The following is a 27,856-nucleotide window of genomic DNA, read 5'->3' as shown; positions in this document are numbered from 1 at the left end:
TTTTTTTTTTCATTTGTGATACTGGTGATCGTATCCTATGTCTCACATTTTCTAGGCAAGTTTCCATTCTCCCTGTCTCTCTCTCCCCCCTTTCTCTTGCTCTCTCACTCTTTCTTGGTCTCTTTCTACTTTTTCTCTCCCTCCCCTCTCTATTTTTTGAGAAAGGCTTCATTATGTAGTTCGCGTTGGATAAAGTCTTTCGTATGGCTTAGTGACAATGAAGGACTCCAGGAAGTTATTAGAAATAGCTATTTCTATTTTTCCTGATTCTTACTTTCTTTCTATACATTTGGATTCTTATCATTGAATTTTTTTTTCAGAGCCAGGGACCGAACCCAGGGCCTTGCACTTGCCAGGCAAGGGCTCTTCCGCTGAGCCAAACCCCTGACCCCTGAATTTTTATTTCAACTGATTTTTTTAATGTTTTCTTTTCTAATTTTCTGGAATAATTTCCTTAATTAAGTTTGCATTAATAATGGAAGTATTTTAAAACCATTGGTTTTCTTCTCAATGTAGCGTCAGCCAAGTCCTTCAATCCTCCCTAAACTGGCATTTTATATTTTTTGAAGAATATTGGGGTTTTTTTTGGGGGGGGGGTCTACCTTATCAATCTTCTCATTTTTTTGGTCAGTCCTGGGGCTTGAACTCAGAGCCTGAGCACTGTCCTTGGGCTTTCTCAAGGCTACAGCTCTAGCACTTAGGCCACAGCACCACTTCTAGCTTTTTTCTATGTATGTGGTACCAAGGAATCAAACCCTTGTCTTCACGCATGCTAGGCAAGCACTCTATCACTAGGCCAAACTCCCGGCCCTAATCTTTTCATTTTATGTGTTGTTTAAATGTAATATTCAAGAAATCTTTACCTAATATAAGTTTACAAAGTTTTTTTATGCTTTCTTCTATAAGTTTTATAATTTTTTCTTATGTTAAAGTTATGGTCTATTTCCAGTTGGGATTTGTATATGGAATGAGTTAGGGGCTGAGGCTTTAGATATGTGGCTATGAAATTATCTCATTTTGATTTTTTGGGGGGAATATCTTTTTCTTAATGAATTGTTTAGACATTGTCCTCGAAAATCAGATGACTCTATTTGTGTGTGTCTCTTTCCAGGTTCTTGATCATAGGATCTTCTGGCCCTGTCTGAGGCCCAAGAACTGTTTGCCATGATACTCGGTTCCTCTGGTTGTCTCTGCAGTTATTGCATTTGTATCCATCAGATTCCACAGGCCCTCTGTCCACCGGAGCTTCCTTAGCCCTCACAGCCAGCTTCAGCCTCCTTGGCTTCCCCAGACCCCGTCTTTCTCTACCCCAGCAGGTCACAGCATTCTTTCTGGATTCCAGCCTGCACCCTTGATTCCTTCGAATGCTTTTGCTTCTTTCTCTCAGGCATCTTGGCTTGTGCTACCTGCTAGGCAAGGTCCAGAAACCATTCGTTCATGTATTTTCTGCCTTACTGCCAGCCTGGCTCTGGACTCGCTATCACCCACACAACAGGAAATGAACCTTTGTTCTTGAATGCCCACGAGTCCGCTGTGGTCAATGAGCACATTTTGTGGTCATTGCTTTATGGCCTTTGTATGTTGACTACTACAGATGACCGTTCCTGGCTTAGTCTTCCTCTCCAGTAACATGGCTGTCAAGAGTGTTTGTGACATGTAGCTTGCAGTTCCCACCAGCTCAACTGTTGGGGTGGCTGAATCAGGGGTCCACTTGACCGGATTAAGGACCACCTGGAAGGCTGGCAGCACACAGCTGTGGAGTCAGCTTGCAAATCTGAGTGGAGGGGATGGGGAAGCCCCACCCACTGTGTGGGAAGTCCCAGCCCTCGGCTGGGGAGATTCCTCTAGCCTTTTGTATCAGAAAGATATGGGAAAGGAGCTACACTTCTGCACTGATCAATGGTTTTGGTGCATCCCTACATACATATCCACTCGAATGGCCTCCAGGGATGAAACAGCCCATATGAGGAAAATATACAAACACCAGCGTTCAGGTAGCAGAAATTCACATGTAAACATTTGGAAATACCCAATGTTCTTCTGGAAAAACCGGAGGAGCTGGTAACTTGTGTCAGGAGAGCAGACCTGGGGGACTAAGGAAGCAAGATGTTTCAGTTTCACTTCTGAGTCACTCATACGTGTTCTCTACTTTACACTCATATAATGTTAACAACCATGTAACGTCACACATGAATTGCAATTCTACACCTATGTAACAAAATTTGAATGATTATTTACAGGCATACTGTATAATATGACCTTACTGATTCAGAAATGCTTTACTCAAGGCCGAGAGTTTGGCTTAGTGGTAGAGTGCTTGCTTGCCTTGTATGCATGAAGACCCAGGTTCGATTCCTTGGTACCACATACATAGCAAAAAGCCAGAAGTGGTGCTGAAGCTCAAGTGGTAGAGCTCTAGTCTTGAGAAAATCCAAGGACAGTGCTCCAGCCCTGAGCTCAAGCCCAGGACTGGCAAAAAAATTGCTTTACTCAGCACCAGTAAAGGTTTGTGCCATAGATGCAAACTGCCTAAATTCAGCAAACTACCTAAATTCTTCTCCCTGGGGAGACACATGCAGATATTTAATTACAAAACAAGTGAATACATATTTAAAGGAAGGTGGGAGTAAATCAGACTCAGAGAGTCAGATTCAGAGAGACAAAGGAGGTATGTTTTCTTTTGTCTGTGGAAGTTAGATCTAGATTATATATATATATACGTGTGTGTGTGTACAGGGCTACATACACATATACATAAGCATGTTCTTTAAAGTATGGTATACAGGGAAGGATTCCAATGGTGGACATTATTGCAGGAACAAGGAACAAAATTCTGTAGTACACCACTGAAATCTGCCTTCCTAGCATGCATGGTGTCAATGGCTTCTCCTTGGAGCCATGTACCCGGGAAATCAAGGGTCTACTACATGGTAAAGTGGCACTCCAGTGAAGAGCCATATCTGGATAAACTATTTATGGCAGTAGGATCAAAACAATGACTGTCTATGGTAGAACTAGCTGCACAAAAGTATAGTCAATGGATGGGAGTGCCAGGATACAAGCCAGGGAGGAACAGTACTAGTTCATGCCTTTGTCCTTGGTCAACACATGTACCTTAGAATCTGTGCAACACACATCGATAATTCATCAATTAAAAAACCGTCCCTAAAGAAAATTCAAAATATTGTGAGAATCTAGAGTGTCATTCTCCTACTTTTCTGGGCAGGTTGAAGAAGCTTCCAGCAAAAGCTCAGATCTCTCAATTTCAATGAGTAACCACTATTAATGCTTGTGGAAAAGAAGAGGGAAAGGTATTGGAGTAGCCTGAAAATTAAAAAGTCCTAGATCTATTAGTTATTCTTTTGGTACATTCTAGAGAATAACTTGCTGATGGGTATGCCTTTGTAGGACAGATCTTGAGCAGACTTACAAAGGATGGTGGTTCTTTAGCAACCAATCACTCAGGCCTGATTTTTCTCTTACAGCTCAGTAATATGATCATGTTTCTGCTTATTTGTGCTTATTTGCTTCACATACACACACACACACACACACACACACACACACACACACACTCCCCACAGAATTTTGTCTTTTCTTGCTTGTTGTCCTGGAACATACATACCTAGCCTCAGCATGAGAATTCTAGCTGAACTCTTCGTCTTGAGGAACATAATCAGGTCACCCCAAGGAAACAAGGGTATCACCAGTCCTCGAGCACAGTGGAAGACCTACAGGGACAGAAACATCCCGAGAAAACCTGCCTGGGGCCGGGTCCAGATGGAAAGGAGTTGCACAGCTAAGGGTACAGCAGGCAGGAGGTGAGGTGGGGGGTGGTCCTTGTAGCCTAGGCTGAGAGGTGGGGGACACAGAAAATTGGCTGATGCTAATAGGTAGTGAAGGATCTCAGGCTTGTCTGGACCATAAGGGCTGAAGACTTTAGAAGATGCTGGGGCCGCTGCCTAATGCCTAGAAGACTCTTTGGGGTCCCACTGGGAGGATATTACTGGGAGAGCAGAGCCATCTGCTCCTCGTGTTCCCGGGGCTGCATGCTCTGCAACAGCAGATGTCTGACAAGACAACTGATTCCTCTCGCAGCGGATCACACTTGCTGCCTCCCCAGCCCTGCAGTGTTAACAAGCAAAACCATGCCTAGCAGTTTTGAAACTCTCTCCCTCTCTTGTTATACAGAAGTGTGCCTTTACAGCCCCATAGCAGGCGAGTCTCCAGCAGTGTGAAGTCTTGGGCTGCTCAGGCTCCAGGGAACAGGGCTGTCCCTGTCGGGCCGCTCAGGAGGAGCCATCTGCCCCACTGGGCCACTGGCCACAAGGCTACCTGCTGTCGCCTGTCCTCTGCTCGGTCGCCAGGCTCACACACGGAGCACTTCTTGGCATGGAAAGGGACAGAGAACATGGAGACAGGCTCAGGGATGGCTGATGGTGCTCCCAACGCCGACAGCACGGAAAGGAGGCTGGCAGACACCAAAGGAGCAAAGAGGCCCATAAATAACCTTCAGCTATGATGGGCATAATAGAAGAAGAGGCGGGGAGGGGTGAGGAGCCATCTTCCAGAAGCAATTGGAAGGAAGGCGTGAAGAGCCTCAAGTAGGAATCAGCCTGGCTCAGCCACTCAGAGAAAGGAGCCACAGCTGGAGCAGGTGAGCACCCCCCCCCCCCCCCGGAGCAGCTGAGCCAGGCAGCACCTCCTCACAGCTGGAGTTTTATTGGGAATGGAGGCTTCTAAACAGGGGGTCTGAAATTCAGGGGTGCTGCAGTCACAGGAGACACATGGACAGTGAGAGAAAGGATGGGGTGCTACCGAGATGCACAGAGAGGCTGGGCAGCCGGCAGACCTGGAGATGGATGGGAAAGAGGAGGTGCAGGTCAGGAAACAAAGCCAGGGTTAGGACTGAGCTGGCAGAAGTTGGCAGAAGCTGAAATGGGAGGCGATAGCCCGGATCTGCGTATTTTTGAGCTCTGTGCTGCCTTTCACATCTCTGAACACAGGACCCCAGAGGCAGGGGTGTCAGGGCACGGGGCACCCCGCCCCCCAGGTCACTTACGTTCTGGGCAGGTCCACTGAGGAGGGTGTCAGGTCAGTGAGTGGTCTATGGGTCTGCAGTGCTGTCCCAAGAGTTGAGTGTGGCTAGGAAAGCGTCTCCCCCTCTCTTCTCCTCCCTCCCCTCCTCTCCCCTCCTGTTCTCCTTCCTCCCTTCCTCTCTTTCTTCCTCCATCTCTTCCTCTCTCCCTTTTCTGGGGGAGGCGCCCTCCCGGGATTTCCCAGCTCTGCCAACTCCTCTGAGCCCACAGTTACCAAGTTCCCCCGCGGCCCCCAGTGCCAGGGGCAAGACCCGAAGCCCGGCCCGGCCACTTCCTGGCGCAAGGCGGGCGCAGGCCGGGAAGGACAGGGACCTCTGTGCGCTCGGGTCCCAGAGCCGCCAGACACCCTGGCACTGCCTCCAGCGGGGCCGGGCGGAGGGCCGGGCCGGCGCTTCCACGCTCACCCGCAGAGTGAGGGCGCCGGGCAGCCAGGTAAGCGGACGCGGGGGGCCGCGTGTCCCGGGACCTGCGGGGGCCCCCGGCGGGCGAGGCCGCCGCTGCGGGCGGGTGCCGGGGCTGCGGTCCCCGCGCCAGGCGCCAGGCGTCGCCCCCGCTCCTCGCAGCGTCAGGGCCCCGCCCCCGCCAGAGCGGAGCCAGAGCCCAGCCGGAGCCCAGCCCGAGCGCGGCGGCTGCGGGACCCACTCCCGCCCGGCTGACCGCAGGAGGGGGCGGCGGGCGGCGTCCGGCGGCACCGGGACCCCTCTGCTCCCGCGTCTCCACGGCCTCCTGGTGCCAGCGGGACCGCGGGCGCCCCGGGAAATGCGGAGCCGCGGCGGCGGCGGCGCGAGCGGCGCGACAGCCCCGGCCCCCCAGAGGTGAGCAGCGCGGCGCGGCGGGTCCGGGTGTCCGCACGCCCCGGGTGTCCGCGCGCCCCGCCCGGCGTGGCCCCGGCAGGCCGGAGGCGCCGCCCCAGGCGCCGCGGACCGAGGGACGGGCGGCACCGGGCGCCGAGTCCCCGCCACGCGCCGGGGCCGGCACCGGGAGACTGGGCACCCGGATGGCCGCCCGGCCCCATCCGGAGACCCCCGCCCCGACTCGGCGACCACCTCGGTGCGCTCGGTAAACTGGAGCAGTGTGCGTGTGTGCGTGCGTGTAAGTGTGCACGCGCGCGCGTGTGTGTGTGTGTAAGTGTGCGCGCGTGTGTGTGTGTGTGTAAGTGTTCACTCGCGCACACGCGCACACGCCGGTGGCAGCAGCGCCAGGGAACGGGAAAGGACCCCGAGCGCGCGCGGTGCCTAGGGCGCCGCTGCTGCGCGCGCGAGGGTTGAGACTGGAGCCTTTCCAAAAAGTGGTTCCAGGCGCACGGACACTGGGCGCGAGATGCGGCGGTGGGCAGGCGCCTTCCAGGCAGGTAGAGGGGTGCGGGGGTGGGAGGGGACCCGGCAGAGCGTCCGGAGCCAGGGACCAGCACTGCCGGCCCTGGGATACAGGAGGACCCTCTGGGGCAGCCCGGAGGCGGTGCGGGCCTGGCCTCCCTTTCCTCTAGGCATGGCAGATCTCTAGAAAGGTTAGCCCATGACACCTGCAGAAGTGTGGTGTCGCTTTGTCTTGAGTTAGGGCCACTGGCTCAGAGAGCTCCAATCTGCCGAAACTCAAGGCATGAAGCCTCGGCGCTGACCTGAGCCTGTGTAGCAGGGAATTCCTTTCCCAGCCACTTGACAGGCAGGCCAGCAAGGGATGCTGCACTCACTGTTCTAGAAACTGCTGCGCCACTCCACCAGCTCTGCCCTTGACCCCAGGTGCCCCATGACCCACGACACCAGCAGCAGGTCTTCCCAGAGGTGGAGGAAGTGCTACAAAGCACACAAAGGTGGATGTGTATTTCCAAAATGAGGCATGCCTGGGTGCTAGGGGCAGCTAGGCCTTGGCCCCTGGGCGCCCAGCCTTGGTGGTGTGGTCAGAGCCCCTTGTATGATAGGGTGGGCCTGGGCTCTGCCAGCACTAGCTGTAAGCTGTGAGGAGCCAAAAGCCAGGTGGTGAGGAGGGACAGGCCCGAGAGACAGGTGGACCCTGTGAGTGAGAGCCTGCAGCACTGTACCCCAGCCAGGGCCCTGCTCCTCAACATGACCACAAGGCCCAGGTCTTTGTTCCTTGGGGTTAGTGCTGCTCAAAAATCTGCACTCCCTCCCCCTGCCCAACAAGATTTTCCTGTGCAGACATCAGTAAGAGCTAGCTGTGTCTGTGTAGAAGGCCAGGTCTCTGAGAACATCTGGAGGGTTTTGGTTTAATAACATCACCCCCTCAGCACCCCCGCTGAGGAGGTGGGCAGGGAGTCTGGGTCTGTGGGATGCTTCCTGGGTCCTCTGGCAGCAGAGTCGGTAGTGGGCCCTGCACTCCATCTCCCACCATAGTCAAGCCTGCTTCTCCCTTTGCCAGAGGCACATCTGGACCAGCGGGGTTCACAGATCAGCCTACCCCCCCCCCAACACACACAGAGGAAGCCAGGGGAAGGTTCCAAAGCTTTGGGTTCCAGGGGTGGCATGTGGAGAGATGGGACTAGTCCATCGGAAGTTATTCTTACAAAAATGCTAAGCACACAGCTGGCCCAGAGTGACCCCAGATAACCTCCCACGGAGGCAGGTCCAGGGAGAGCAACCCGCCCTTCCCCTCGGCCACTCACTGTTTTCATTTCTGACGTTTGAGATAATAAACATGGGCCCCCAAATTGGAGTGGGCAAGCCCTGCCCTGCTCCCCCACAGAGCCCACCCACTGGGACAGAGGCCTTTCTAGTACTGGTTATCATCAGGAAAGACATCCAGGTGTCCTAGGCCGTCTTTGGGGTTGTTATCCCCTTGAACCATGGCCTGGCCTTCCCTACTTGACTCCCTCTGCCCATATTATCCCTCTTCAGGTGATAGAGCCTTCTGAGCCTCCTGCTGTCAGGTTCCTTCCTCTTTACTCTTTGTCCCAATTCCTATCCATACTTCAAATGCTTCAGTGTCCCCAAGGCTCCCAGGGCCCTCTATCCATGACCTGTTCATTCCATAAAAGGGTATTTTCTGCCCATTGGAGAATACCAATTAGATGCGGTTTTGGCTTTCATTTGATTTGCTTAGATAAGTTCCTCCACCCGGAAGTCAGTGGAGAGTGTGTCTCTGTGAGCTTAGACTTTGGGCATGGATTCAGATCCTGGCCCAGGTGTGACCTTGACCAGCTGTCTCCAGGTTCCGGCCTCTGTGTACTCTCCTCTAATTCAGGCCTTGCTGTCTCTGCTTCAACTGGCTGCTGCGAGGGGGCACAGAGGAGGTAGTACGTAAGCTACCAGGCATGTAACTGGCGCCCAGTAAACTGTGGCTCCTGTTCCTGTAACAGAACAGTCCCCGTGCTGCTTGTCACACACGTTAAAGAACCAGTCAGGTTCCAATGACTGAGCAGTGTTCAAGATAGATTCTGCCGTTGTGTGGCGACCAGATGGGTAGGTCTTATCGATAGATTGGGATGTGGTGTAAGGGACTCAGATTTTGCATGATAATCTGAACAAGGAGGCAACCTTTGCACGCTTAATTATTTCATCTCATCGTGCTGACCATGACCTGTGCCCCATGGGGGAATCTAGTCCCTGCATGCACCGGTGACTCTAGTGCCCGCTGACCAACGACGTGGAAATAGAACATGCTCTGCACATTCACCTGGCTCATGGCCTGAACTAAACCAGGCTGGGTGTGAGATCATGTATTAGTGCACCAACATCTCAGCACCAAGAGGCTCCCTGGCCCAGGAGAGGTATCTGGAAGCAGGGCTGGAGAGTGGCTTCTACAACAGAGCATAACACTCTGATCTATGGAAGACCCTGAACCTAAGAATTTCACCTTGCTCCCTTCCTTCCTCAGGGAGGGTCCTGTGGCTCACCTCCGCCTTCCTGGCTCTGGTGTGTGGCCAGACTTCCCCTCCCACCCCTGAAGCAGGAAGGGTTGTGGACTGGGTGCAGCTGGGTCCCAGGCTGGGGCAGGCTCCAGCTCCCCAGCTTAGCATGCGTGCTGCTTTTCTCAGGGCTCTGGATGTCAGCTCTAGGTAGAGTGCTCACTGATCTCCAGTTCCTGGAACAGGTTGGTGGCTACAGTTTGCAGCCATTCGTTTCTAGAGACCGTGGGCCAGCTTATCTCGGGAGGTTCATGCCTCATTATTTTGCCACTTTGGTTTGTCCTTCTGTGAAACCAGGATGCTGGCTAACACTTTTAGAGGTTGAGAGTTCTGATCAGCACATCAAGTGATGGGCTATGTGGAACGCCACTCCCCCCCCATCCACAGGTGGTGGGGTGGGTGGGGCTGCAGGACTTGGGCTGGGTGGGAGAGCCCTCCCTTGGGGATTCCACCCAGCCTTCCTTTTATCTTTCGGTTCTGGCTTCTGTTCCCCAAATCTCACCCTCCAAGGACTGCCCCGTCCAGGTGTTCTGCTCAGGGAGTTTTGATGTGGTTCAGAGCCTGTGAAATGTGCTGGCTCTCTGCCAGCCCTGTGGGCCCATTGTCTCCTTTTCAGCTACAGAAGTTCTTGAAAGAGCTCGGTGAGGCTGCTGAAATAAAAACGCTTCATGTCATCAGCAAAACAAATAAACACATCCTTCATATTTATTCCCAGTGAAGTGGGGGCCGGATGGAGTATTTTTAAAGGGGGGCACATGTCTTTTAAAAGATCTTTCAAATATAATAAAGAGTTTTAGTCCATTCTATGGCTGAGTGGTAAGAAGGGGGCAAGGGCATATTCTGGTTTCTCAAAGCAAATGTAAACTCTGTGAGGAGGCGGGAAACTGAACTGGAAATTGACCTTTGGTTGTAGAACAACATCTTAAGGGCTTTGTATGCTAGGGCTTGCTGGGTAAAGAAGAATTGGTAGGACACTTTGCTTAGACCCCCAGCCTGGGTCTTGATAAAGCTGAATGGTCCCCAACATTGGCTCCAGTGATGCCTGGCTGGTTTGTCACAATGTCCTGAGACTCAGAGCACTGTCTGAAGTATGCTGTGGAGAAGAGGCTGGACAAAGGTGATGGAGGCATATAGGGGTCTGTCCACAGCATGCAAGAGTCCCTGGGCCATGATTTCAGCCTGGCAGGAGAGCATCCACCTGGAACAGGGAGGGGCTAGAAGCCCGTGTGTGCTGAGTGTGAGGTGAGGCCCGGGCTGTGAGCAGAGACGAGAGGTGAGATCTGGGCTCTTCCAGAAGCTCCAGGAGCCCTGGTCTCTTGTCTTCTCAGTTCAGCGGTGCTTCCTCTTCCTGTCTCCAGCTCACCCACCTGGCCTTTGTGTGAAATTCTTTTTTTATTTTTATTTTTGGTACTGGGGATCGAACCCAGGATGTTGCACTTGCTAGGCAAGCGCTTTGTCACTGAGCTACATCCCAGCCCCTGTGTGTGAAATTCTTGGAGGGCATGCTTTTGGTGTTGCTCAGCACAGGTGGAGATTCTCTGGGAAGTTTGGTATCTCCTCCCCAAACCGACCTCAGAGTACACTGAGGAGGAGACAGGAGGGAGAGGGGACAGGGTGGGGCCAGGCTTGGCAGGCACCAGTGGTCAGTATTTCTTATATCAGTTTTACCAGCAGCAGCCCACTTGACACAAAGCACACTTTGAGTCCTGTCTCAGTGGCCAGAGGGACCTGCAGAGACCTGCCCAGCCGGGCCCAGCTCAGGCACTTCCTGAAGCTGCCCAAGGAGTTTCTGCTCCACTCAATTCTCCACAGTGATCCCCCGTCACCCCTGCTCTAATCCAGCAGGAGAAGGAAGACAGAGGAGACAGAGGCAGAGGGAAATGAACGAGACTGATACAGAAAGATAGGAGAGAGACAAAGAATGAGAGATGGAGAGAGAGGAGAGACAGAGACAGAGACAGAGAGAGGGTGGATAGAAGATAGAAATGGTGAGAGAGCATCAGAGAAAAGACAGACAAAACCAGAGAGCTAGAGAAGAGAGAGAACAGAGACAGAGACAGAGCGTCTTAGAATCTGAGCCTCTGTCTCCCACTCTTGCTGGCCCCCAGGCCCGTGCAGTACTCCCTCTCTTTCAAATGGAAATGTGAACATTGTGTCCCAGGCACACATGGGCCAGAGATAAGGACCAGGGCTTGCCTGGAACAGTTCCAGAGAGTGTGGTGACAGGTGACATACTTGCATCAGACACAGCATTCTGGCCCAAGCACCCTGGCCACCGAGGCAGGCCTGTCTCACAATTGCAAGAGAGGATATCGGCAGGAATTGGTAAAAAGCTAAAATATTTATGGCCTTTTACCACATTTAAGCGTTAACAGTAATTCTGTCTGAGCCAGCAAAATGGTGCTTTAGGGTACTTCAATGAATAAGAAGCATTCGCAAATGCTTTATTCCACAGAGACCAAAGTATCTTAGCTTCTTAGATAAGCAAATGTCCTTTGCAGTCCGGATTGTACTGTGAAGTCATCTAATCAAAGAGAAACTTTTCATTTCCATCATGTCACTACAATTTATCTCAAAAATTGCATTATTTGTCAAATTATTCCTTGAAATGAATTTATCTTTTCAAACTATGGTATTTGCGGTCCTGAAAATGGCCTTCATAAACAGCTAGCTGGACTCGGTGCAGGACTGGATAGGAAGTGCTAGATCGGTCACCAACTTAACTTCTAGCTGGGTGGCTGACTCAGCATTCTTTATGCTATGCTAGTAGCCCTTGATCAAGGGCCTCAGTAATTCAATCAATTACTTTTTTTTGCAAGGCTCAGCTTAAGTTCCTTCAACTATTGGCGATGTCATCTGCCTATCCATTTAAATTCCTTTAAGCAAAGCTCTGATTTGAGCCCGATGCAATAGAAAAGTGCAAGAGCCAGAAATTTAATAATTTTGAACTCTGTTGAGCCATGCTAGGCCTGCTGTGATCTAGCCAGCATTACTCTTTCAAAGGATCTTTCTTGGTTGACATCAAATGAGAACAGTGTTTGGGAGTCTGAAAGGTCATGGAGGAGAGACAATCTTACATCCTTCCTGAGTGCCTGTCGTACACACACGCTGAGCTTAGCACTGGAGTTTCCGAAAGGCATCCACCCTGTGCATGCCCTCACGTGTCTCGTGTGGAGAGTGACTGATGGTACTTAGGACACAAAGGTGGGACAGAGAAGGCAGGGTAGGATGTAGAATGGGGCCTCAGAGGGCATCGCCAAAGGAATAGGCTTTCGTTGGAATGTTTTCTTTCAGCCAAAAAGGCTAGAACATTCTGGACAGAGGAGCTTCTATATGTGTGCCCCGCAATGAGAAGTAGCTGGTCCTATCTGGGCAATAGCAGGTGCTGGAGACTGGGGTGGTGTGGAGGACAGAGGAGGAAGACTTCCTGTTTCCACCTTCCCAGTCTTGAGATCATGGCCCTTTGGGACTGTAAGGACATTCTGACTCTGTGTGTGTGTGTGTGTGTGTGTGTGTGTGTGTGTGTGTGTGTGTGAGAGAGAGAGAGAGAGAGAGAGAGAGAGAGAGAGAGAGAGAGAGAGAGAGAGAGAGCGCGCATACGTATGCAAGGTTCCTGAGAGGATTTACTGACCCCTTCCCTGTCACCCAGCCCATGGATTCCAGAGGCACCCTTGCCTAGACCTGGACCATCCCTGCCAAAACTATGGGCACACTGGGCAGGAGGGTTGAGAAAGGGCCCTGAGGTGGTGTGACCCAGACTAGTGGTGCTTAGGGTTACCGAGGCAGCAGGGTGGGATGGTAGAAAATGCCACCACGCCAGCCAGAGGATTGGGGGGGGGGGGGCTTGGTGGGCGGGGTTTGTTTATCTTGTCCAATGGGTGTGGAGAGTGTTTCAGTAGCCAAGTGTCTTACTCTGAGAACCTGTCCCACGTTTGTAGAGTTGTTATCAAATGCTGGGCTGCAGTGTACTTTCCCAGGATTAGATAGTACTGCTAATACATGGCACAGAAGGATCTTTCCATGACCACAGCCACGTTGGAGAGGTGAGCACATGGCAGATGTCAGGTCACCCTGTTCCAACTCGCAAGGCTGCTAGGAGCGGATTCCTGAAGCTGCACAGGGAGCAGTCTGGGAGGCGCCCTGGGCTCCCTGTGGCACCCCCGGGTGTTGTTGAAGGGCTTCCCACACTTCACATCCCTCTGAGAACGGAAGGTGTCTCTGAGGAATCTGTAAAGGGTGGAAGTAGGCCCTTGCAGAAAGACCACAGAATGAGTGTGCTTAGGAAACCAGGGCCAGGAAGGGGTCTTAGCTCAGCCAGTGCCCTGCAGGGTGAGAGGAGAAATACCACACCACACCCCAGCAGAGCTAGGAGGGAACTCACGAGAAAGAGCTTTGGGCCCTTGTGGAGTGCAGATGCATATTTCTAAAGGAGCAGGCAATATACATTTTTTGAAAGAGCTTTGGGCCCTTGTGGAGTGTGGATGTTTATTTCTTAAGGAACGGGAAAGATATATATTTTTGAAAATGTAAAATATTGGCTGTGCAGGAAATGCCAGAAGGAGTTTCCTAAGAGGAAGAAGGGTTACTGCCGGAGGGCTCCTTGCACTATGAGATGGTTTAAAAGTCAGAAACAACAGTGGCCATGACAGGGCACTAAGAATTCAATTTTAAAAGTCCTTGGTGACCAATCCAGCCTTACCCAGATACCTGCCTTTCTGGGGAGGGAAGTTCAGCATATCTTTGTCTTCACTGATAAACTCAGGAATTCAAACTCATCACACAGTGAGGAACCAACCCCATAAAGCATTGTTACCAAAAACAAATTTTCTGAAAGGTTTTGATTCATTTCTAATTGTTTTTTCTCTGCACTTAAGGAGAAATATTTTCTGGAGAACCTTGTTTATCAATAACCAGAGTCACTTTCTGCCTTTTACTTTGGACAAGGCTGTAGGTAAGACACAGTAGCTCCATCTCCCTGCTTAGAGCCTGACACCAACTATAAATGAAGGAGACAGAAAGGAGGAGGTTCATGGACCCCACAATGAACTTCCCGTGCCTGGGGCTTGGGTGTTGCTTTCCCATTCCACCTCTAGCAAGATCAGTGGCTCACCAGTCCCTCTCTACATCACTTTATGCTGCTGGGTCTCAGGAAATGGAAGTCCCCTCCTCTGCACCCAGCAAGAAAGCCTAGGCCATTTGTCTCCCCGGGTGGAAGTGCCTTCCAACCTTGAGCAGGACCTGAAGGTGAGAAGCACTAGCTGCATCCATCTTCTGCCTGCTTTGCCTGTTCCTAGAGGTGTGGTTTCTACCAGCAAATTGCATCCAGGAAGAATTTCAGAAGGCAGTAGCCGGTGTGTATGTGCCTCACATACTGCATGCTTTTGTTCAGCAAATGATTTATTGTTAGTTATATTCAAATGTGCATCCTGAATGGCTGGGCACAAATCAATGCCATAGATCCTGGTCGTTTTGCTTAGCCTCGGCTTCTTTTTTCTTTCCCAGGTAGTAGTGATTGGTGAATGTCCAGAGTGTGGGGGGGGAGGTGATCTTTATGTTCTGGCCTGAACGTGGAATCAGTCATCTCAGCATGTTGTTTTCTGTGCTTGTGTTTAGACAGGTAGGCAGAGAGTTCAGCCACGCCAGTGTGTGACTGGCCCTCACCCACTCATGGCTAGAATGTGGTTGGGTGGAATTTGCATGACCATTTGATTGTTAGAAGCTGAGCTGACCATAAAGAAGTATATTGAACAGAGGACAGCTGACAGCAGGTAACCTGGGTAGGAGATACTGGTCAAGGCCAGAGAACCTCTTGAGTCCTGAGTCTCCCCAGGAAGAAGAGGAGCATCTTGCAGGTCAGGTCCCAGTGTGGACCCACTTTTGGCTTCAACCTCCTCACCCCCCAAAGTCAGGACACAGATTTTCAGGGAGCTGGGGGCATGGCTGCTCGTGTGACACCATCCCCCCCCCAATCTGTTTGGAGGGAGGGCCCAACTGCATGTCTGAGTCCAGGGCCCAGTGCTGAGGGAGCTCTACTGCAGAGTCTGTGTTAGAATAAGTGCCAGCCTTCTCTACCCAGGCAGCTCACGTCACCACCCTGCTAGCGAATGGGAGAGCTTTGGTCAGCCAGGCCTCTCTGACAAGGGCTCAGGCTCCGAAGGGGCCTCGTTGGCCCGGGGATCTGATGCCTCGGGAACACTGTCGTCTCTTGCTGTGACCTTCCCAGGCTCTGTCCCACAGTGGCCTCTAGCTTTTCCCAGCAGATTCAAGCCAGAATTGAGTCTGTGTTTACCTTACTTCTGCTGTGGGTCTCATTGCTCTTACTGTGGCCAGGGCTGGCCTTGTTCTGGTTGACTGTTCAGGCTCAACCCCCTTACTCTCCTGGAGGTTGGGGTGCAGTCATCCCCCTCTAAACACTGCAGTGCTGAGTTAACGTTCCATCACGCTAATGGCCTGGCCTACCTGCCTCTGGGTGGAGAGAAGAGCTGGCTTAGTTCAGAGGGGTTCACAGTAGAATGGACACCCCATGAGTCACTCGTAGCTGCATTGCTTTAAAGTGCCTGGCACATGGCAATGGAGGAAAGTGCTGGAAACAGGGACAGAGGGAGAGGAGGGGTCTTCTTCTGAGAGGTCACTACCTTCCAAGACATCCCCCTCCCCACCCGCCACAGCCGATAGCCCTCCCTGCGGCTCTGCTCTGAGGCCAGGTGGCGGTGGTAGAGGGAAACCCACAAGGGACAAGGGACAGGACTCACCAAGGATGAGCATCTCCCTTGGCTCCATGCATCCCAGGGGTCCATGCTAACCAGTCACAGAGAACAAGTTTCCAGTGATGGGACAACGGGCAGTTCAGAGGTGCTCTTTAAAAGAAGATACCTGGGGAAAGCTAGAGCCTAAAGGGAAGGAGCAGGCTGTGACAGTGTTGTGGCTACCAGCTTGGTGACCGAGCAGCCACACAAGCCATTGCATCCTTCCCTTCTTGGCTTGCTACTGTTCCGGTAAGAAGTGTGAGACTGTCTCTGTGCTAAGACACCAGTGGTGGCTCAAACCCCTGCGTCTCTCCCACCCTTTGCCCCAGGACCCATCTTCTGGAAACCACCTCCTGTGTCTTTCACCTCCAGATGCCCTGAGAGCCCATGGTCTCAGAGGCTTATCTGTGGTCTCAGCCTCACCCTCAGACCTGTGGAGTGTCTCTGGGGCTCCTGGCAGGCTGCCCTGAGGTCCTTGTGTCATGCTTGTAGGCCTGAGGCCTCTTGTTTCCAGGCGCTATGATGGCTCCTCTTCTCGGCAATTCAGAGCCATGGGATTCATTCTGGAGCTGCTTTCTACACAGGCATTGACTGGGCAATTGCCCATCTGTGCTGCTTAGAACCACGGCCAGCACACACAAGAAGGCAGTTCTGGGCCTTGTTTGAAAGTGTTCCACCATGCACACGTGTTGCCCATGTGTGTGCTCCTGCCACACTGCTCCCAGTCCACAGGTGAAGAGAAGCCGGACTCCTGTCAAGGTCTGTCGGGCCCGTTTCCATCCCAGCCACAGCCCTGGCTTCCCTCCCCTCGCTCATTTTCCTTTTTTCAACTTTAGCACCAGGCTCTCTTTTCCCAGAACCCCACATGAGCTGGGCTCTCCCACTGCAGGCCCTCGGCTGAGGGCACTGGAATGGGCCGGGTGAGCAGGCTGACCCAGCCCAGGGTCTGACCCAGACAGGGTATGCTGGCTCTGGGAGAGAGGGCACTTGAGCTGGCATTCAGGCTGGCATGCCATTCCTTTGAAATGAGTAAGAGCAAAGCAAGTACAAAAAAAATGTCTGGTGTTTTCTCCCTGATATTGCCCAACACAGCCTTCTTATAGGAAGAGGATCAGAGGGCTGGTCTTCCCGGAACTGGGTGCCACCCCGCCTCAGTGGGCATAGGGGCTTAGGCTGCAGGAACCAATCCTATCTCCAGCTAAGTGCTACCGGTGTGGGAGAAGCCCGTCATGGAATGCTTTGCCCATTTGCCCTGGGTGTAAAAACCATTTTGAATTAGTTCCAAGGCTGCATAGAGAGTTGTTGCTTTGAGAAAAATACTATCAAGATAGGCTGGTGTTGTTGCAGGTTCTATCTCTCTATCTCTCTATCTATCTCTCTATCTCTCTATATATGTACACACACACACACACATCTTATTTTACTCCTGAGTGTCTCAGCCGAGTCTGATCCTGGTGTTAGCTCTCAGGAGGAAGCCCTGCCCGCCGGCCCTGGCAGCCCAGCACCTGATTTCTGACTGTAGTGTGTGAACCCCACACGGCAGCAGAGCCGACCCAATGGTGACGTCAGTGCTGACTGTGCAGCGGGTAGCTGGGCTCTGGAGGGTGATGTGCCTGCATAACGTGGAAGCTGGGAAAACTCCATGACTGCACACGGTGCCTGTGGCTGGAGGCTTAAACACCGTGTCAAGATGCATGAAAATGGCATTGGCCACGGTGTGAGGCAGAAGGGGTCTCCAGGAAACGGAGCATCTGAGCAAGTGAAAGGAAGACAAACTCTGAAGCAGTTTTATCTCCAGTGGATGAACCCCGGGGCCACAGACGTGCGTGATTCTATCAAGAAGGGCAGGGAAGGCAGCAAGATGATGCAAGGGCACAGATCTCAGGGACCCCACACAGATCACTGGCCCCTCAGTGTGTACACTGTCCCAAGGCAATAAACAAACATGATTTACCAGGATGAGTTAGATGAATGCTCCATAAGGTCTACACGGAAGAATGCTCAGGGCCAGGTAACTCAATGCTCTCCTTCTTCATGAGAATCCTAATAATGTATAATTTGAAAATCTGGACGTGATGGTGCATTGGGCAGTAAGCTCAGTGCGGAGTGAACGCCATTAAACTGAGAAGAGCGGGGACTCGACAGAAGGCCATCCAGCGTTCTCTGAATCACAGGTATAGCAGGAGAGCACGGCTCAGAGCAAGTGCAGGTGAGCGGCTGAGCCTCAGTCAGGGCCTGGCCACAGAGCTTCAGGCAAGGGGGAGGGGGACCTGTGGTCACAGTCCCTGAGGCTAGTGGGCCTTCCCAGGTGTGGCCTCTTCCACAGCAGCCCTGGGCCTGTGGAAGCCCAGCTCTTGAGAGGGAGCCATTGTTGTAGGTGTATGAGCCTGCCTGCCAAACCCGAATTGTGGCACAAGCATGGGGTGGGAGGGGAGGAGTGGTCTGTGCCTGGCAGCCAGTCCTTGGGGCCCCTGCTGGTTTCTCAGACTAGGAAGGAAGTTTAGACCACAAAGGACAGAACCTCACGCTGCCTTTTCTGCACTGAGCTCATGGCTGCAGTGTAGCCAGTATCACAGTGTTAACTTGTCAGATCATGTCGTGTGTGGTTGGCTAACCTTGCCACCTGTGTGTTTGTATACATGTGCCCACATGCACCAGGAACATTCAAAGCTGGTGCTCAACCACTTGAATCACACTACTTCTGGCTTTTTGCCGCTTAATGGGAGATAAGTGTCTCACTGATTTGAACTGGCTTTGAACTACATCTCAGACCTCTACTCCTAAGTAGCTGGGGTTGAAGGCATAAGCTTCAGAGCCCTGCCATAATATCTTTTAGTAGCAGAGAACCCTTTTGTAAAAGAGCTAACCGTTTTACAGGATAGCTACCTCTCAGCTAACTTTTTTTTTTTTTTTTAAAGATCTAGGCTATATAGATTACATTTTCTCAAGGCAGAGTAGGGAATGGTTGGGTCTCCTGTCGTCCAAGGAGGAACTGTTTATCAAATGTAGATAATCTCCCACTGTGATGAGTGAAAACCAGTGTCATTTTCCTCCACAGCAATTGACTGTCTTCTTGAAGAAAGTACAGGTTGTTAAAACTTCTAAAGAGCTTGGATTTATTTTATTCTGTTTTCTGCTAGGCTGCTTGAGTGCCAGTCTATTTAAAAGCTAAGAATGGCAGTGACTGAACGGGTAAAGGAACAAGAATTTTTAATTGTTGTACAAAGGAAGTCACACTTGGAAAATTTGCCTTCTACAAGGAAGTTTTTTTTATTATTATTTCTGTGAGGAGCTTTCAAAGTATATATATATATAGCAGCAATGTTTTGTTCCATTTCCTAGAGCTGGTTTTGCCTTTCCTCAATGTCAGGGTACAGGGAAGGTGGGCTGGTAGGCCAGCTGCCATGGGCCAGCCTGGAAGACCTAGACTGTGACACAAGTACTGACCACTGACTGTGTGGCCCAGACAGTCCTGGGATGACTAGCAGAGAGAAGGACCAGCAGGTGAGGAATTGTACAAGACACCAGCTGGGGAGCAGATGCCCTGATCCAAGCACACAAGAAAGGAGGGTCGGGAAAGACGGACTTGGTGGAAGGGACTGGAGCTGTTTGAATAGACAGGCTGGCCGGAACCTCCGCCTGTGCTGTGTCCCCACCTCTGCAGGGAGGGGCAGGTTGGACGGGCTTAGCATCGTCTTTGAAAGTCTAATGGCCACAGGCGCACCTGGCTGGTGGATGGATGCGAAGAGAAAATACTGATGTGCGCTTTCAGAGCCTGTGCTCTCCAGAATCCACTCACTGTGGCAAGGACCATGCCTGAGAGACCTGGAAGGGGATGCTGGCTTCCTGAGGCCTGGTTGAGTTTTTTTTTTATCTTGCATTTATTTGGTGTAAAATGTCAGCGCGCTTGATGTGAGATTGATGCTATTAGAAATCAGTGAGTTTCTTTCAGGACTTTGTAGGCCAGAGGGCAGCAGAGCTGGCAGTTGAGGTCAGGTTTTCTGGATTCCAGTCAGGGCCTGGTAGCAGAGGTGAAATGACCCCTGTTGCCAGCACAGAGAGGCACTGCAGAAGGACCCTGGGCTCCTGGAAGGCTGGAGTGGTGCTGCCTCCCAGAATCCAACTAGGACTCACAGATGCCCACATCTGCCCGCACAGTGTGCTGAGGGGAACACCAAATGGAGCAATTCAAATGGGGTGTGCTAGTCAGTTATCTCAGAAGACACAGACATCTCTGATTTCAGAACACGGACTTTACTAGTTGGTTGTACTTACAAAATAGACAGAGAATGGCTGTTTACCTACCGCCTTTCCATGGACTCTTCATTATTTATTATTGCTGCATATAATGATTTCAAGCCTTGTAGATTTATAGAGTAAGTATAGAAGAGAGCAAGTACCATTTTTGTGTGTGTGTGTGCGTGAGTGCCAGTCCTGGGGCTTGAACTTGGGCCAGGGTGATATCCCTGAGTTTTTCCCCCTCAAGGCCAGTGCTCTACCACTTGAGCCATAGCTCTGCTTCTGGCTTGTTGGTGGTTAACTGTAGGTAAGAATCTCATGGACTTCCTTGCTAGGGCTGGCTATGAACCTTGTTCCTCAGAACACAGCCTTCTGAGTAGCTAGGATTGCAGTTGTTAGCCATAGCTGCTGGCCTGCCATCTTTATTTGACTAAAAATAGATGCACCATTCCGAGGTCTTGGAGAGAGTATTGATTCCCAGAACCCTGACTGTGTCTTTTCCTCCAGTCATAAATTTCACCAGTGACAGCCTCCAGTTTTCTAGGTAAAGCAAAACTTCAAAGAAGTTCTGTGGATTCTGCTTAGTGCAATCTTTCACCTACGTGCCCAGCCCATCTCAGGCAGCATCGGAAGACATCTCTGAATTCCTTTAATTCTGTTTATCCAGACGGCTTCCGGCCTGGTTCTAGCCTGCTCCCTCCTTCAGTCAATCTTTGCTATTAACAAGCCTGGGTTGATTTGCTTACAGCCTGGAATTTCTGAGCAGAAAGGAAATGGTAGAAAGTGAAACGCAGATGGAGCAATTCTCTACGTTTTTAAATATATACACATGATCACTGGTTAGTATTGATCTGTTCTTCCTTCCTTCTGAAGAATTTCCAGTGCCAAAACCCATTTCCTCTTTTTCCTGTCTTTAATGGCTTTTCTCTGCTCACGGAGAGCCATTTCTTCTGAGACAGATGCGCTGGACTGGGGTAGACAGGGGGCCTGTCTGTGATGCTGAAAGTAATGTCAATGGGGGTGGAGTAAAGAAAGAACAAGTATGGGCAGGTACTGGGATTTGCACACTTGAAGGTATGCCTGCATTTGGAATGACCTTTTGGAAAGCACCAGGTTTGGTAGATTAAGGCTGTACTGGTAATGTCACATTCAGATACTTGAGCCTTCAGTTTTATATCATTCTTAATGGTAGTAGTGTTTGAATTCATAGTCTCTAGTTATTATTCAGTTTGCTTGCTTAGCTGATACTCTACCAATTTAGTTATGCCTCAGCCTTGTTTTTTATTGTAATTAATAGAAGGGTTACATTATATTCGCTAGACAGAAGGTGCATTACTTCACAAACATTGATACCCTTTCTCATGTTTTGGTCTCCATTTTCCTCTCCCCACCACCACCCCTCATCTTGTTCCCCCCCTTCCCTGTCCTATTTCAAATAACCAAATAAACATATATACAATATGTCAGATAACAAGGTAAGATACTGTGGCAATATGAGATAACCAAGGGACAGCAAAAGAGATGAGAGATAACATAGTACATTAAGGACAACAATCACTCATTACATGGCTTTTGTTTCTATATCTTGGAGGTTCTTTGATTTAGCGTCATTCTATATGACCTTATGTATCTAGGTTTTGCTCTATTGTAAATCTCTGTTAGGAGAGCCTCAGGTTTCTACTGATTATGACAAATGAGGGAAACCATGGAGCCTCTATTCCTTTGAGTCTAGCTTACTTCACTTACTATGGTTTTTTTCTAAGTCTTTCCATTACCTTACAAATGGGGCGATGTCATTCTTTCTGACAGCAGCATAGAATTCCATTGTGTACAAATACCACATCTTGTTGATCCACTCATCAACTGAGGGCATCTAGGTTGGCTCCATATCTTCGCTATGATAAATAGTCTCAGCCTTTCTTTTTGTTGGTTGCTTTGGAGATGGAGTCTCACAGACTTTTATGTTTGGCCTGGCTTCAAACTGCAGTCCTCTGCACCTCAGCCTTCCATGTAGCTAGGATTACAGATATAAGGTTCAGATGCTCAGCTCTCAGGCCCACTTTCGCAGGCCTGAACAGGACACTGGGAAAATATTTCATAAGTTAAGGTGGTGGTAAATCAACCTTTCATACTGGAAATGAAAAATTAGCTGTAGATTTATATAAACACGGAGATCGTTGCGTATGGATTTATGTGTTCAATTTATTTGTAATTGTCAAGACCTCATGAATTGTGTGCCCAACCATACCACTGACTGTATGCAGCCACTTTTCAATTTCACAGCAAAATTAAACCTTGAGCTGTTATACATTCAGTCTTTAACATTAAGCCATTCTGTTTGGGGATGTGGACTTTAGCATGCATGGTGAAAGTTCTTTATATTATTGCTTGTGGTGATTTAGTTCTGTCAACTAATTTTCCAGGTTAATTTCTTCTGTGGTGTATGCTGTGTAAATAATAAACTTGCAAGTCCCTTTACACATCTAAATGATTACATAAATGCTTCACAGTAATGCAACAAAGAATTACTTGGAAGTATGAATTTCATAGCAAGTAGGTAAAAGTGAATTTTTAGTGACTAGGAAAAGATATGCACATATACATATCTACACTTATATACATGTATACATAGGCATAATGCTGTTACTTATACACCAGTGGCTCACCTTGTAATCCAAGCTACTGAGATCTGAGGATTGTTTTTTGACGCCATCCCTGGCAGGAAAGTCTGTGAGGCCTTATGCCCAATTAACCACAAGAAAACCAGAATTGGCGCTATGGCTCAGAGTGGCAGAGTGCTAGTCTTGAGTAAAAAAGTTTAGGGACAATGCCCAGGTTCTGAGTTCAAGCCCCAAGACAGAGAGGGGGGTCTAAGGAGAAGAAGGAGAGGTGGAGAGAGAGAGGGGGGGGGGAAGAGGAAGGAAAGATCTAAAAGCTGGTCCTTTCACTAAAGCATCAGTGTCCTACTTCCAGAAGGTTCCTCGGAGGACCCGCCCCAGTGTCAGTCAGGTGTGGACTGAGGCACAGAGGGCGGCTCTGGGCGAAGGCATGGTGAGAGGCACCTGACAGGGAGAGGACCCTCCCAGTCTCAGAGCTTCTGAATCCCAGGGGACAGGGGCGGCCTAGCCACTCTGCATGTAGCAGGTTGGGGACACCATGGTTCTTCACCTGGGGTCTGCCGAGGACTCGCAGAAGGAATCCACAGTGGTTCACATGGCAAGGGTCGCTCTTTGTTTCTACGTATTTAGCACCTTTCATGATTCAGTGTATCCCATCGCATTTTGATTTTTTTTTTTTTAGAATTTTCTACTTTGCTTCTCAGAGCAAAAATTCCTCTTTTGCTACATGATTCTAAAAAATATACAGAGTTGTGTACCCACTCTTCACTCAAAATACATACATGTTAGCTGTATATACATGTTAACTGCACATTGTGACCATGCCTGTGTTTTAGCACTGGAAGGTTGAAACAGGAAGACTGAATTCAAGACCAGCCTAGGAGACTTTGCCACACACACACACACACACACACACACACACACACACACTTATCACCCTGAATATAATTGTCTTGCACTGAACCTGTATAGTCACCCTCTGACATTCCTTCCTTCCTCAACTTCCAATTTGTCTGCAGTCCTATGACTGCATTTTCTATAAAGTCATAGAAATGGAATTACATAGTATGTCCTCTTTTTTTTGAGGGGGGGGCAGTGTCAGTAACCGGGCTTGAGCCCTAGGCCTGGGTACTGTTCCTGAGCTCTTCAGCTCAAGGCTAGTGTTCTACCATTTGAGCCACAGTGCCACTTCCAGTTTTCTGGTGGTTAATTGGAAATAAGAATCTCACACCAAGGGGCCGGGAGTTTGGCCTAGTGGTAGAATGCTTGCCTAGCATGCACGAATACCTGGGTTCGATTCCTCGGTACTACATACATAGAAAAAAAGCTGGAAGTGGTGCTGAGGCTCAAGTGGTAGAGCTCTAACCTTGAGAAAGTCCAAGGACAGTGCTCAGGCCCTGAGCCCAAGCCCAAGACTGGCAAAAAAAAAAAAAATCTCACACCAACACATGAGAAAGGGTATCAATGTATGTGAAATAATGCACCTTCTATCTGGTGAATATAATGTAACCCTTCTATTAATTACAATAAAAATACATGAAAAAAAAGAACCTCACAGACTTTAGTGTCCAGGCTGTCTTTGAACCTCCGTCCTCAGATCTCGGCCTCCTGAGTAGCTAGGATTACAGATGTGAGCCACCAGCACCGAGCCTAGTTTGTCTTCTTTTGATGTGTCTTCTTTTACACTGAACAATGAGTTACAAACCATTCTTGTACAGCATTAACTTGTTCCATTGTGTGTGAGTGTGTGCGTGTGTTCAGGTCCTGGGGGGTCTTGTTTGAATATTTTACTCAAGATTGGTGCTTCGCTACTTACCTTGTGTTCTGCTGGTTAATTGGAATTAGAGTCTCTTGAATTCCTCTGCTTGGGCTGGCTTTGAACCATGATTCTCACATCTCAGCCTCTTGAGAAGCTAGGATTAGGATTACAGGCATGAGCCACTGGTCCTGTGTCTGTGTTTTACATTGTGGGGTGTAGGGTTTGGTTGGAGGGCTCTGGGCTCATCAGCGAGGCTCTTCTGTGCCACACCTCCAGCTTTCATTCCCCATTTTGGAGGAGTCATATCACCTCATATGGATGCGCCATAAGTTACTTGTCTTCTCCCCAGCTGGGGACATTTGTGCCGTGTCCACTTCGGGCCTTTAGTGAAGGAAATGCTCCAAGACATGAGATGGGCTACCAGTGTCAGTGTTGGTTTCCTTCCAGATGGATGGGTGAGGAGGGATTACTGGACCACAGGGAGAAAGTGAGTTGCCCTTCATAAGAAGCCTCTGTACCATTTTCCATAGGAGACACGTGGTGAGTCTTATTCCATGAGTGTGTGGCAGGTCAGGTCCCCTGTGACGTGAATGCCATTTCAATTCTGTTTGTCTCAGTTTTGCCATGACTGTAGGGCAAGAGTATTTTACTGCCGCTTACATTTGCATTTCCCTGCTGAGCAATGTGTTTATTTGCTGTCTGTTTATCTATCGTAGTCATGTGTGCCCAAATCTTTTGCCTGTTTTTACATTTGTTATTAATCCCGTAATCCTTTGTAATTAGAAGCATTATTTCATCTATGCACCTCACTAGATGGAGAATGTGATGCGTATCATTAAAACGATTAAGAATTCTTGAAAGACACACTGGTTTCCAAAGACCAGTTTTCTTTACGTGTTTGCATTTTCTTGTGGCACTCATGCCTCGAAGGTGGAATGTGGAGGGCTTCAAGGTTTCCTTCACTTTGAAATGTGGGGTTCCTTCCTTCTCCAGTGATTAACAAAGCATTTCTTCCATTTTGATTTATGAAACTGTGCAGCCCTCTTTGATTCTTGGCCCAAATTTTTGTATGACAGTTGAGCCATCATATTCTGGAGGAGTGATGGTGGGTTTTGGCCTTCTGAATCAATGGAGAACATTTCTGAAGGCAGGCAGGACAGAGGAATGTGTACGTGTTTTAGTGTCACAGATGTGATGTGTTTTCCTCTTGGTTCTGCGTTTTCCTCCTTTTTTCCCCTGTGTTTCCCAGTGCAGCTTTCCTGGGAAAACTCTTCTATTTGAGGTTCTCTCTAACACAATTCTCCCATGGACTCCATTAAGTGAGCAGCTAAGTTTTGACTTCGTCATAGCTGAGTCTATGAGTCAAACTCCAACAACATTGTTGGGGCTTATTTTCAGGAACCACAAAGTGTATTTATAATAACGATATTAATTTTATTTTATGGTTCTTCCACAGAGGCCCAGAAAATTGTGTTGCATTATTTTTATTTTAGTTCAACAACAACTCTAGGATTCTCTTCCTCCCCATCAAAAAGAAAAAAACGAAGTAGTAAGTTAAATGCAGTTCCTAGGTTGGAAATTAATCTACCCTGGGTTAGAATGTGAATGAACAGATGTTACGTGCATGTAGCTTAGGGCCCTAGGTATAAAGAAAGACTGCTGTCCAGGTATGAGTAACGCACAGTGAGACTGTGAGAAATGCCCTGAAACAGTGACCAGAACAGTCATGAAGGGGCAGGGGACATGCAAACCCCATCCATCCTTGGGTCTGAGGCATGGAAAAGATGCTTTTGCTCATGGACAAGTATTGTCATGCCACCCTCTCATTCGCCCCGGTCAGATTCCTGCTCCTGCTCCCACACACTTATTGGCGTAAGGTGGAATCCAGGTCTCACCTCCCGGTGTCTGTGTATCAGTAGCCCAGGCACTGGGTGGCTGGCTCTATGCTGAGAGTCTTTTCAGAGTGATGTGTCCCAGAGATGGGCTCCATCTTGGAGGTGCTGGGGTGAACCAGCTTTCAAACTCAGACTTCAGAATTCAGGATTCGATTACGGTCTGAAACATGTCGCTAACATATCTATTTGCACAAGGATGCCTTCGGAGATCTCTGCACCCCCATAGCAAAGGACGGGTACCCCCATGAATTGTTGGACAAAAATCCCTCTTCTGTACCCAGTTCGACTCATTTGTCTCTGGATTGTTGGCAATCAGCTGATTCAAATCTATGCACTTGCCCAGATCAAGCCAAGAGCGGCCTCTGTAATAGGAATCCAAAGCACTATACGTGAGAAGCGGCGTAATTACCGCAGCCGCAGGCCCCTGGCAGAGGTCGAGAGAGGCCCGTGGTTGATCGGAACGTTAATAACTATGCAGGGTAACTGGGAGACTTCCTAGCTCTTCTTTTTAAAATAAACTGCCTATAAGGCGTGTGGGTGTGGGTGCCTGTGTACGTGTGTTTGGGGGGCTGTCTGTGTGCTAGCTTTGTGGTCTGCAGAATTCAGCTCCTTGTGATTGAAGATTCAGACTGTCTGTGAGCAGTGGCTGTCATTCCTTGGCTCATGGCCCCCTCTCTCCATTGCAAATCCAGCCATGGCAGGCAGAGCGCTGCCTCCTCTGCTCTTCCTTGGCTTTCGAGGGCTCATGTAACTGTGCCAGCCCCCTCAGATAACCCAGAATAAGCTATTTTATAATCAGCTTATTAACAAACTTAGTTTCTTCCATCTGCACAGCGCCTCTACAATACCTAGATTAGGGGGGGAAAAAAACTAAAAAGGGGACATCTGGGAGACATTTTTAGAATTTTGCCTGCCATCGCCCCCTCCACACATAGACAGCAAAGCTGACACCATTCAAGGCTCTCCAGAGTGACTGTGCGCAGTGAGAGATTTGTTTCCATCTCGGAGACAATGTGTGCTGTGAGAGCACAGTGATATTTACACACTCCGTGTAGAAAACCTCATGGAATGCATTAGACATATCTTGAGGAATACTCTTTACATAAATTACGATGGGTTTTTTTTTCTTTGCTGAAAACATTGCCGCATTCCGCGCATTCTGAGTGGAGATGAAGAACCGTTTACTACATGAGCCAATTTCAACCCTGGAAGTATTCTGCCACACATAAAAATGTGCTCCCGTCGTATTTTTTTAGTTTCCTTGGATTTTCCTTGCGAGTATAACCACTGTTGAATATTCAAGAGTTACCTCATTATACGGTCGAGAGCATGCCTGAGGTTCACTGGCATTTAGCAGAGAGGGGGGACCCTAAACCCCCCAGCCGTGCTCAGGGTGACCTCTCTATGCGAAGGTAGGCAGCTCTCCCCTGGAGGCAGAAGTCAGGGCGTAGAAGGTCTGGACTGGGCATCCTCTTTCTGTCTCCTATCCCTGGGATCCAGGCTGGGCTGTTTTGATCACGTCCTCTGGTTCTATCCCTCTCCTTGTCCCTCCCTCTCCATCCTCCGCCTCCCCCCTCTTCCCCCTTTCTTTCTCAGCATCCTGGGAATCCTGACAGCAGAATTTAGTGGACAAAACAC

The 27,856-nt window shown here is 49.7% G+C and overlaps 1 protein-coding gene across 1 annotated transcript in view; it reads left to right on the top strand.

Moving 5' to 3' along the window:
* The first annotated feature begins 5,714 nt into the window (after positions 1-5,714).
* The window catches only part of Ptpre (protein tyrosine phosphatase receptor type E), a 112,737-nt gene continuing 90,595 nt past the window's right edge, over positions 5,715-27,856 (top strand). Inside the window, exon 1 of the mRNA XM_090345606.1 lies at positions 5,715-5,914. The gene's annotated coding sequence lies outside the window, so the exon portion shown is untranslated. The remainder of the gene's footprint in view (positions 5,915-27,856) is intronic.

Source organism: Megascapheus bottae, chromosome 15 (assembly GCF_031878675.1).
Source record: "Megascapheus bottae isolate mThoBot1 chromosome 15, mThoBot2.hap1, whole genome shotgun sequence".
NCBI classification, from domain to species: domain Eukaryota; kingdom Metazoa; phylum Chordata; class Mammalia; order Rodentia; family Geomyidae; genus Megascapheus; species Megascapheus bottae.
The sequence above is the reverse complement of the archived record's forward strand: the minus strand, read 5'-3'. Positions and strand labels throughout refer to the sequence as shown.